General features: G+C 36.8%; 2 long non-coding RNA genes across 2 annotated transcripts; one reads left to right on the top strand and one right to left on the bottom strand.

Moving 5' to 3' along the window:
* The first annotated feature begins 1143 nt into the window (after positions 1-1143).
* Positions 1144-1868, top strand: LOC129725779 (uncharacterized). Its single transcript, XR_008728175.1, has 4 exons — positions 1144-1286; positions 1398-1456; positions 1584-1753; positions 1813-1868. It is a non-coding gene; the product is annotated as an uncharacterized LOC129725779 (long non-coding RNA).
* Positions 1869-9073: 7205 nt separating this feature from the next.
* LOC129722992 (uncharacterized) lies at positions 9074-10077 on the bottom strand. The gene is made up of 3 exons (XR_008727693.1): positions 9974-10077; positions 9633-9914; positions 9074-9582 (listed from the first exon to the last, which is right to left on the bottom strand). It is a non-coding gene; the product is annotated as an uncharacterized LOC129722992 (long non-coding RNA).
* Positions 10078-12814: the final 2737 nt, after the last annotated feature.

Here is a 12814-nt window from a genome sequence, read left to right as displayed (position 1 = left end):
AAAATTTATCATCAGGCTTGCTGGCAGTGTTGTTGAGCAACATTGTTCGTTGTTTTGATTTATGCTTTTTAATGATGTCACCTGTTACAATCTGAAATAATTTAGAGTGAACATTAAAAAAAAGTACAAAGCGTACAAATACGGGCGTAGTATGAGATCCGACATGGATCATCACTAAAATCAATTACCAAAAGATCCAAAAGTGCGCAAGGAGTTATTACGGTTTTGCGTGAAGCATTAAAACAGCATACCGCTGCTCGATGTCGGGAGTAAATAGTGTAGTGTGAGCTTATTTCTATCCGTTCTGGATTAAGTTTGGAACATACCTGTTGAGGCATATTGCTTGTGCGGAGAGTACAATTCAGATGGGCCATTGAATGAATCATAATCATTGATGGATGACACGTTCGATTTTAGGTATATAGAAGATGCAGATTCTCCGGTAACCCTCAGACGGTAAAACTATCGCCTACAGGAGGAATTGTGCATAATGGTGATAAATAGCATTAAAATATTAAAGTATTTTCCGAGTGAATGGCATCACTTACGAAAAATACAACAGGGATCATCGAGGTGGATGAGGAAGAATAGTAAGAAGCCAGATGTCGCCCCTTAGGTAAAAGTCTATAAAAACCTGCACACATTTCGAGAAAAACTGCGCAAATATAAGGAGACTCTGACAAAAATCTGCAGAAACTATGAAAAATCTGTGAATATCTGCAAATCAATAAAAATCTGAGTTTTGCGGACAAATCTGCACATCTGGTATCCCAAATCGTAAAGCGGGTATCCAGCTTTTTACGCGCCATAATGGCGGACGCTATTCGGGTTATTCGCGTTGAAAGAGTTTTTGAAGGCTGTTCGCACCTACGTGAACACTCATATCCAATTGTCAAAATGTGCGTGATGACAAAAGCAAAAATATTTCCTTCTTTCTTTTTCGCATGCAAAAACCAAACAAATATCAGCAACACCGTCAACGCGAATAATGAAAACTTCGTAATATGTTAGGAACCATTCAAATATTACATAACGCGGAATTTGGCAATTTTCAATACCCACCCACCCCCACGTAACGCAATTTTACATCCCGATAAAAAGACCCTCCTAATTTTCCCCATATCATATTCTAAATCCAATTGAATCAGATAAAATATGCAGATGAGTAGAAAGATTATTTTTATTCAAGCATACTAAATAGGCTGATTAATTCATTTATAGAGTTGAAAAACAAACAAGTAATTTTGAGCAAAAGATTTTTCGTCGGAGAATTCTATATATTTCAAGTAAGTAAAAACACATTCATGAGTATTTTACAATTACTCACAGTTGCATGAATCGTTTATGTGACTTCTTTAATCATTAACAGATGATAGCAACTGTTTTTTAACTTTCAGACAAATTTCCTGTTGCAATTCTACATTTCGTAAGTGATTTATTTTGTCTTTCATCTCAGGTAAGAGAATTCATTATATAATGATAATGAGTAAGATTGTGACCTATTAATCCAAAACAAGAACAATCTGAATATTGGGAAACCTTTGATGATTCTTTAACCAAATAAATTGTTTTGTTTTGTTCAGATGCTTGGAACAGAAATCGTTTATCAACAGGGTACTGAAAAGTTACCGGGATCGGAGCCGATTCAAAGCCCTTATTCAACTCCCCGGCTGTACGAGCAACAGCTAAAGCTCAACCAGCTGGTTCGATAATTTTAATAGGAGGATTACCCGGTCCAGAGGTGCTACAGAAGGTATGGATCGGCTGCGATGTATGTTAAAATATAAGTTCAAATTAAAACTTAACTTCCAGATTACTTGTTTGTTTTTCAACTCTATACATGGATTAATCAGCCTATTGAGTATGCTTGAATAAAAATAATCTCTCTACTAATCTGCATATTTAATCTGATTCAATTGGATTTAGAATATGATCCACCGATTTCTCAACCTATTTCGTATGGTTCAGGCAATTTCATCACCAGACTAATCTACCTGTTTCGTCTCATTTCGTATATGGGCTCGAACGAAATCACCCTAAAATCACTTGGTTTGGTTGGTTTTCGTCGACTGATTTCGTATTCTGATCAATCGGTAAACCCCCCCCTTTTAAACTCCCATAAGGGCATCTTCAGCGGTGGTCCAAATCTCGCGTAATTTTTTAAAAGGGACCTAAGTAACAATGACAGATTCTCTCATCTCTCACTTTGTTTCGTTAATTATGCTTTCTTCCCCTTAATCGAGAGGTAGTAATACTGTCTTGCTTACTATGCATTGAGTGTTCTGTAATATGGGAAAAAACATTATTATTGATCAAAGAGAAAGTAAACAAAGAGAGTCTCTCAATGTTAGATAGGTCGCTTTGAAAAATTACGCGAGAAATCGTTGTTTTGTTCTATGTTTTTGGAACAACCTCAAATTCACTGCTGCACCGGCGATGTAAATTTTGTTTTATACCAGATCTAAGGGCATCTTCAGCGGTGGTCTATTTTTGAAACAACTTTATACTAGATTTACACCAGCGAAACCTGAATAGAACCAGCTAATATAGACCAACTTTTCGTTCTCCGCACCGGTGTTGAATATTTTGTTGTTTTAAACCGCTGACATCTGTCACACTGTCAACAATTCAATACCCCATGCTATCAGTTAATGAGACTGGTTATCATAAAAAACACACAATATTCAACAAACGGAAATTCGATAATTTTTACGCACATTAAACGATTACTTTGGCAAGACACTTTATATTCACAAGACTTTATGGATTTGACGGTTTGACCCGAGCGTCAGTGAAATTTCTCAGGATGGATCGGTATGATCGAAAATTTCTAGGGGTGTTTCGGAGGATAGTGAAAAATATTTGATCGCGTAGATGTTCATCTTCCGTTTTCGTCTCATCAATCTTTCAAAATCTTGCAAATCTTCAAACTTGGTTTGGGTTTTGAGGATATTGGGTGGCATTGCGCAGCGAACTATTTTCGCTATTTTCGAGTAGATCACATACTGCCAGTTATGCTTCAAGCTTAGAAGGAGCAGTCAGTGTCATTTGTCCTGCGGCTCATCTAACCCGCAAAGTCGAAAAATACGAAAAACGAAACATAACGCCCCCCAGCGATCGTTTAGTTTTGTTCGAGTTACTCGAAACGAAATGCGCAATGTCACCCCAGCATTTTGGACGTTTTCAGTTCAGTGCCTTCGAAGAACATTTTTCTGGCCTCTTAAGTTCTCCTCTAGTCCCAATACAATTAAGGCGATTAATAAATAGCCAACATATTTATCATCCTGGTGGCTGATGGTTGCAAACAAAGTAGTTGAACCTACGGTTATGGTCTTTCAGAATTCCCCCTGCTGCTGGTCGGTTTCCTTGAAGCCAAAAACGACAAACCTGTTCATATTCTTCTTCAGAAAAGCCACAAAAATGAGTTGTGAATTGTCATAAAAAATCTTTGTTTTGTTTATTCCCCAACACTCGCAAAACGATTCATTTTTGTGGCTTTTCTGAAGAAGACTATGAACAGGTTTATCGTTTTTGGCTTCAAGGAAACCGACCAGCAAAAGGAGGAATGCCGAAAGACCATAACCGTAGGTTTGCAACCATCTGCTACCAGGATGTTGGCTATTTGCAAAGATGACTAGAACAAGATACCTGACTATTGCAGAATTCATCGGACATGATTGTCGCTGCGCGAACTAATTTATACACTGTTAATATGATAAGTATACATATCGTCAAAATCAACTGACGACAAGGCCAAGACATGACTGTTGAAAGGTGAAACAATTTTTTCAGTATCCATGTGGACGACTTTACGGTGCTGCCATCTGAAAAATGATTATAACGTGTACGAATGTTTAGTTCTCAAACATGAAACTTTCCGAAAGAATCAAGAATTATCGGCGCATCATTTAAAATTAAGCATACCATCAAAACTTCCTGATAACCGCTATGAGCACGCTCTACAGCAAAGTTTTCCACTCTTGCCGAGGTTAACAAAGCAAAAATCGGGTATCCCGGTGAACCTGATCATATGCACAATGGTTCTGAAACCTATCAAACTTTAAGTTTTGGTAGAATGAGATCTGAAAATAAATATAATTCCTCAATATAAACTCCCACTCTGACAGTCAACTTCACACTTTTCGTTCGTACTTTGAAGTGCAAAAATACGGCAATAGCATCAAGTGCAAAAAATGACAATATCATTATTCTGCATGTTATCTTAAGCGTCGAGCTGACCAAACTGCTAAACCTTTTTCATATACAATCTTGAACAGCTTAACGATCGATGACGGACTATGCACGATAAATCGGTTTTGCTCATAGCGACAGTTTTATGAGAATTTAAGTTATCAGATGGCAGCACTAACCGTCGGAAATCGGTCGTGTTCAAAATGTATGAAAAATATGGAAGTTAGGTATCTTGTTCTAGTTATCTTTGCTATTTGTTAATCGCCTTAAATGTAGTGGGACTAGAGGAGACCTTAGGAGGCCTGAAAAATATTCCTCGAAGACACTGAACGAAAATGCAGGCTTGTTTCAATATCCTCAAAACCAAACCCAAGTTTGAAGAACTGCAAGATTCTAAAAGATTCATGAGACGAAAACGGAAGATGAACATCTACGCGATCAAACATTTTTCGCTATGCTCCGAAGCCCTACTTGTAGCAGAAATTTTGCGATCATACCAATCCGTCCGGAGAAATGTCACTGGCGCTCGGGTCAAACCATCAAATCCATGAAGTCTTGTGGATATAACGTGTCTTGCCAAAGTAATCGTTTGATGTGCGTAAAAATTATCGAATTTCCGTTTGTTATATATTGAGTGCTCAGTATTATAACTAGTCTCATTAACTGATAGCATGGGGTATTGAATTGTTGACAGTGTGACAGATGTCAGCGGTTTAAAACAACAAGATATACAACACCAGTGCGGAGAACGAAAAGTTGGTCTATATTTGCTTGTTCTATTTAGGTTTCGCTGGTGTAAATCTAGTATAAAGTTGTTCCAAAAATAGACCACCGCTGAAGATGCCCTAAGAGTTGTTGCAACAATCAGTTGATTCGTCGGAATCGGAATCGGGCAGTTGTGCCTACGAGAATGTACTAAATATGGGGAAAAATAGGAGGGTCTTTTTATCGGGCAGTTTGACTCTTCATGTATTTCGCACGAAAAACAATAAATCTGGCAACATTAATGTTGCCAAAACTGCAGAAATCACAAATCTGACGTAAGCAGAGAGGTCCACAAACTACGAACGCGCATTATAGCACCCGCCATTATGGTGCGTAAAAAGCTGGATAGGGGATATTAGCAATACTTATAGGGAGAAATATGCGAATAGAGTGTTGTAAGCCAAACGAACATGTCAAAATCCGAACCAAACGAACAAGAAAGGTAACACATTGAGAGGTATTGTAATAAGGTTCAATAAAGAATTATTTTATTTTTACACGTGTTTCATGTTCTATTGTTAAACAATGAATTGAGAATGCTCCAAAGTTGCTTCATCACAGTGATTTTGAACCACCAGTAAGTTCACAAACCCTTTGTATGGTCTACAAAATCATGATGTTAGTGTATATAATTAAGCATAAACATAAAATTTAACACCTTCACGGTTTTTGTGATGCACTTTATTATTTCCCACACGCTCCATTAATTTTACTCTAAATTGAGCAACTTTGACTCAGTTTTACATTGTCTATTAAAACGACAAAAATTGAGTAAGTTTCGTTTACCGATCTGAGTAACAGTTACACAGATTGTCATAATTTTCTGCTTTACTCTTTGTTTTTTTTTTTGAGTGGCATTGAAAACATTTAAAAACGTTTCGCTGAAAATAAGTTGTTTCGAAAAACGTGTTGTATTGTTGTTTGAAAAAAGTATTTTTTATTTGTGTATTAGAGTTTCTCCAATTATGAGAATGGTTATGGATTTTTTGGCATGTGTACTATTTAAAACCTCAAGTCACAGTTCCCGGGTAACAGTGAACCGCATTGCTGCGGTTTTTAATGAAGCTGCTAAGGCAGAAGATATACTAATGATTTAATAAGGTTTGTTTTTTATTACATATATCCGGACTACTTCGTTATTAGGGCGAATCTTACAATGACTACGAAACTCAAAAAAGACAAACAAAGTTTTCAATCCAAAATTCAAATCCTAAATAACGGTAGCACAATATATTTGTCATCCAAATACTCTAATAAAAGCAAAATTGTTCTAGCTTTGTACATGGTAAATCTAAAACTTGAATTTCAGTCGCTTTACATTGTATTTTCGAGAATTTAAAGTTTCGCCTTTTACTATGCAACCTTTTCGATCTGCTCGAAAGTATCGCCCTTTACTTTGCGCCTTATTTAGATCTGCTCGAAAGTATCGCCCTTTACTATGCGCCTTATTTTGAGTTGCTCGACAGTATCGCCCTTTACTATACGCCGTGTTTACGTTATTGTATTGGAATACGCCCTTTGCTTTTAATGTTTATTTTGTTGACAACTTTGATTTCGCCCATTCATCAAGACGAAGTCAAGTTTCGCCTTTTACTAACGTAAACAACAAAAAGGGCGTATTCCTCATTTAACTCGTTTTGAGATAAAGTAGATTTCGCCCTTAACAAACATCGTACTTTTTAATAGTTAGAAAAGAGATACATTATTTTTTCGAAGTTTTAAGGTAGATAATAACTCACTTCATACGTTTCCGGTAAAATCTCTATTTGTTTACAGTTTGTTAGATTCGCCCTTATCACGAAGTACTCCGGATATGTATATGCAAAATACAAAGATTTAAAAAAAAACTTGTGATTTTGTTATAATTGTATGCAACAATCCTCTGGCAGTTTCATTCATCAAAGGGATCAAAAGTCAAAACGAGCAAACTGAGTAGCTTTTACTCAGTTTCATTTCAAAGCAGTTTTCTAAGAAGAGGGTAATGCCTACTCAATTTCTGACACATGGTGACTCTACCCATAAATGAGTAATATCATAAAAACTCTGTTCAGAGTAGGTTCACTTGTAACGAAAGTGAGTGACATATCACTCAGTTTAGAGTTAAATTTGACGAGCGTGTATGTTTTATCACGTAGCATCTACGTCCAGGGCAACGTCAAACAGAATGAAGTATCGCGTGAACTCTCCGTGCGAAAATATACAGAAATCAAAACGGCGAAGCTGTTGTCTGATTCAGTCTTTGAACATGTAAGGAATTCCTCGATGACTTCCCAATAAGTGAGCTTTAGAAAAACCATAAGAATCCGTCATCGAGATTTCACACAGATTCAGTTCAAATTGCGAGGAATTTTCTTAACATAAACAGTTGCAGCTAACAGTGATGATCTCCAACGAATGTCGCAATATCATTTTGCCATTTTGTATGTCGTTTAATTCATTTACGATGATTTTGCAACTATTTCTAACCTCTAAAGAATTTGGGAAACCACAATTGGAAATTATACGTTGTTTAAAACCAAAGATGACTACAACAAGATACCTGACTCGTGCAGAATCCATCGGACATGATTGTCGCTGCACGTGAGCAAAAGTCGAACTAATTTATACACTGTTAATATGAAGTATAGTTAACGTCAAAATCAACTGATGACAAGGCCAAGACATGACTGCTGAAAGGTGAAACATTTTTTGTACGATGCTGCCATCCGAACATGATAATAACGTGTACGAATGTTTAGTTCTCAAATATGAAACTTTCCGGAAGAATCAATAATTATCGGTGCATCATTTAAAATTAAGCGTACCATAAGAACTTCCTGATAACCGCTATGAGCACGCCCACAGCCAAGTTAGCCACTCTTGCCGAGGTTAATAAAGCAAAAATCGGGAGTCCCGGTGAACCTGACCATATGCACACTGGTTCTGAAACCTGGCTTGCGACATATCAAAGTTTAAGTTTTGGTAAAATGGGACCTGAAAATAAATATAACCCCTCAATATAAACCCCCACTCTGACAGTTAATTTCACATTTTTCTTTCGTACTTTGGAGTGCAAAAAATATGACAATAGCATTAAGTGCAAAAAATGACAATATCATTATTCTGCATGTTATCTTAACCGTCGAGCTGACCAAACTGCTACACCTTCTTCATATACAATCTTGAACAGCTCAACGATCGATGACGGACTATTCACGATGAATCGGTTTTGCTTATAGTGACAATTTTATGAGAATTTAAGCCATCAGATGGCAGCACTAACCACCGGAAATCGGTCGTGTTCAAAATGTTTGAAAAATATGGAAGTTAGGTATCTTGTTCTAGTTATCTTTGTTAAAACGTAGAACCTATCAGACAATCAAATGCTTTCCACTTTACCGGTAGTTAAATTCTATGTGAAACTCACATGAAATGATATGTCTACTGCATAGTCTACTTCATAGGATAAATCATCTCATAAATCATCATGTAAAATCTACGTGGAAATGACAGTGGAAAATATTCACATAATTTTTCCGGTAATTATAACGTGAAAAATATGTTGAGTGCAGGTTCGTTCCGTAAGGTTTTTTCAGTATTATTGATTCATTCAAATTTCGACTGTTGAAAACATCAAAGTAATCGTTGACTGTCGAAATAAATTCTGCTAGCTCTTTTGCAAGAGGTGTTCCAACTTTTCGTTGTAGAGCGATGGCACACTTTCTGGAAAGAACTTTAGCTGCAAAAGCCACCTTTTGACGTTGACTGCCAGAAACAGTCAAAAGCTCCTCCGTTAAGAAAAATGTATCTGATATTTCTGTACCCTTTTTCGGTACTAATTGCTAAAGAGGGTCTCTGATTGGAACCCCCGCAATCTAAATCGCGACACATTCAAAACCAGCATCCCATGCGAGTTTCAACGCTTCGTCTAGCAATTCCATGGGAATGTTGACATCAAAGTCGGCATATATTGGTTGCTTCCAATGTCCAAATACTGAACGGATATATAAATACTCTTATTTCATTTATTGCTATAGTTCGCATTACAGCATCTTACTTGCATTTTTTTCGAAGGTTTCAGGACATCATCATTTTTGCGATCGTACTCATACGCTTCCGATACTTGCACCTCGTCGTAAATTATTGCACATATCCGCTCCCTTTCTGACAGCGTATCTGCATATGCTTTGAGAATCTGGATAATTTCCTCGAAGAAGCCTCTCCGCATATTGATTTTAGCGGCATAATCGTGTAGACATTTTGCTGATGGTAAGGGAAAATGGCGTGTCTGGCTAATAAACTTGAGTGCAGGCTTACTCAAATAGTTGAGAGTAAATCCCATCGCTAATTCCTCGGCAGACCATTGCTTGACTTTCTTTTTTTGATCAAGCATGATGTCGATTTAATTTTTTGTGTATCGTTTTGATAGAATGACCTTTGATTCAAGCAATGTTTGCTGTTTATTGACTAGCTGTAAATCTTTGTTGGCTTTTTCGAGTTCAGTCATTCGTTTTTTAGCTTTTTGAAGCTCTCTTTGGTGCTCCGATGCCTCTTTTGTTTGATGTTGTTGTTTGATGTCAATCATGGCTTTTCGGTTATGCTGTCTCGAGGGCTTCTTATTTTCGGCCTTCCTGATAGAAGGAACAGCTAAAAATTAACTATTTTGAGTACTGGTTCTGAGCTCCAATAAAATTTACCTGTGGGAATCAATTTTCGACGATATTGTACTTCCAAGCCATCGATATACATGAAATAATCCGGACTAAAATGAAGCAAGCAAATGTACATATTGTTCGTGTTGGTGCTTAGGACCTGTCCAAAAAATCGTAGCCATTTCTTCCGAATGGTCGCATCTCTCGGGAATCGGTGGAAAGATAATTTGTGGGATAGGTTTAATGAATTCAAGAGAGATTCGAGCTTGGATTTCGATGACCGAACGTTTCGACAACCCGGTACCACATATAGAGTCATAGAATTTACTGAAAATAGAAACATTATCTCACAAATTTACCAGCAAAAAAATACTTTTATTCTCAACTGCTATGCAATTGGGTTGTTTAGCTATTCACGGATTTCCGATTTTTATATATCATCTGAAAGAGTGTATTTTTCTGAGCAAAACGTGATTTTAAACTTTCTATCATTATCCTTCGATTTTTAAATGAAGAATAAAAATTCGCTCTAAATCGCTACAATGACAGTTATGGGCGAACTGTCATTGTAGCAATTTCGAGCAGTTTTAAATCGTGATTTAAGCTGCTGATTTGTTCTAATTGTTGTGTGTAAACATAGGATATTTATAATTTGGAAAGTGTTAATGGTGAATTACTGAAACAGGATGTACGAGTCGCTAACATTTTTCGTAAGTAATCTGGTTAATTTAGTTTGATTTTAGACGGTACCGGCAGGCTCATTCATAACTGACTTTTTCTGCCACCGGTATTTTTTACAGGTGCGTTCGGTATTTTTGTTCATTTTTAAAGTTTCTGTCGGTAAATTTTACTGGCTGCTCGGTTTGTAACATTACCGAAAAGCTGCGAAAATTACCGACCACTCGGTTGGTGGTTTCACAAAATGTTCGTTAATTTTCGGAAACACCGAAGATGTCACCGAACGTTCAGCTGTTGAGATTCCGGTAAAATTTTACCGAATTCGGTGTTTTATTTTAAGTGTGATAGAAAATGCAGATCTTTAAGATGAGAAAGAAACTGATATAGCTAAACAACCCAATTACTGCACTCTATCAAAGCTAACACGTCATAGTTGAGAGTGTATGTGTGAATCGTGTATCGATACACTTCGTGTCCAGAATATCATGTCATTAACGTACCCTGGCGATAGCATGTAGCCGAGGTGATATCCGATGACAGCTCGATTGTATGGGATAGCAGGTGATATGGATGGTGATATGGCCTCGATAGCACGAATCGCCAGATATTAGGTGATATGCGGTGTAGTGTAAACGGGGTATGAACAAGGCATTATAGTTATTTTAATATCAAAGATTCAACAAAACTTACTTTCAAACAAATTGTCAATCCCTGGGGAAAATGAGCTGCTTGCGCCTTTCGCCACCGTCACTATTTCAGTTTCGTTTTATGTTTTTGACGTTTGTCAATAGGGGGTTTCAATTCGAAAAAATACCTGCTTTTTCTTATACTAATCGATAAGCGACCTTTCAGTAGGCATTACGTAATTTGTCTAAGATCTCTACGAGTTTTCTTTGATTTTAAAATTGAAAAATTATATTTGTTTTAAATTTTCACTAACTGGCAAGTAGTGCACAGAGAGACATTGCTGTTGCTGGCTTTTGGGGAATATAACCCTGATAGTAAGCAAAGTGACATTTCCGCTGCTGGCTTGTGGAAAATATAACCCTGGTTGACTATAGACACTATATTCGGACTACTTCGTGATTAGGGCGAAACTAGATAGGAAAACAAGCAAGGATTCGCCCCTATCACGAAGTAGTCCGGATATATATATATAGACCTGCGTAGTGAATGACAGCAGCACTGGAATCGCTGGTTTTTTATATTCGTGTTATTGTCCTTTCACAAAAAAATTAGAATGCAGGGTATTTTCAAGAAAAAAAAAAAAAAGAAGCAACACCCGCAACTGTCAGACATCTCAAACACTGGTAAAAAAGTGCTGTAAGGAATATAGTAAAATGATAGTAAAATGTTCGTAATTGAAATACAAAAATATCCGAATAAGTTTTATTCTCTACACCTCATCAGTTAATTAGAGTCTTCTTATTTGTTTCTTAAGCCTGTATTACATTCTTTGACCGAGCGTCAAATATTTGTCATTTTTTGACAGATAAAAATTTGGTCGAATATAATTGTTTGTCACTCTCCAATTTTAACATGGGACAAACACGGGCAAACAACAACCATGATGTCAAATAAATTTGACCATTATGTCAGAAGGTCAAATATTTGACCATTAGACAAAGAGTGTACTACAGGCTTTAGGTTTTCGTTTGTTTTGATCGCGAAAAGAATATCATATTCATCATCAAAGGCATGCACGATTTATTGCCATCAGCGATGGGCACCATTTCGCCTATTTTTACTGGTTTGATAGAGTTCGCATGCTTTTGTCGATTTGATGTATTTATCACAACAATGCCATGATATATAAAATAAAAGTCGTGGGACAATTATGTCTAACATGTTATTTTAGTAATAACGCTACATGTTATGATATAAGCTTATTTTTGAAGAGTCAAGAAACAGACATAGAAACAATGCGCTGTACGCTTTTGCGGTACTGGAAAACATTTATGTTATCCAAGGAAACAAATTTCCAAAACAAGACTTTCTGGAGCTTAGGAATTCTCATGCTGGAGCCAATAGAAGTTATGGGGAAATTAGGCCTTCGAATTTCGTTTAGCGGTAGGGCTCAGAAGCTTCGGATTTTCGTTAGAAGTAAATGTTGAACATAAAAGGAGATGATGTTAACTGGTAATTTTAGTGATTTTAGTTCCGTGAACAGTGAAAAAATAATGTGGTATTCATAAGACTAATTTTTTTGGCCATGAGCCAAACGCTAAAGTTACGTGACAAGTTGGTTGACCTCGAAATTAGAGCGGAGGCAACGCCATGGGGACCATTAAATATTGAAACAGTATTTTGCAAACAGCTCCAAATGGCCGAACTATAACAATACTAACGAAGTCCGAAACTTCAATTCGTCGAAGCACGGAAGGTCTTTTTTTTTGAAAACTATGTTATATTGCATACTGTTTAAGCAACATCAAATGATGGATTATAATTAGTTTTTTCGTAGAACATTCTGATTGCAAACCATAATGCGGCTCTGCTGCATAGTCAAGGGCAAGAAATCAAGGCGGCACTAATAGCGAATTTTTTTA

Source organism: Wyeomyia smithii, chromosome 2, assembly GCF_029784165.1.
Source record: "Wyeomyia smithii strain HCP4-BCI-WySm-NY-G18 chromosome 2, ASM2978416v1, whole genome shotgun sequence".
In the NCBI taxonomy this organism is placed as follows: Eukaryota; Metazoa; Arthropoda; class Insecta; order Diptera; family Culicidae; genus Wyeomyia; species Wyeomyia smithii.
Note: the sequence above shows the minus strand (reverse complement) of the source record. Positions and strands in the feature narration are given on the sequence as shown.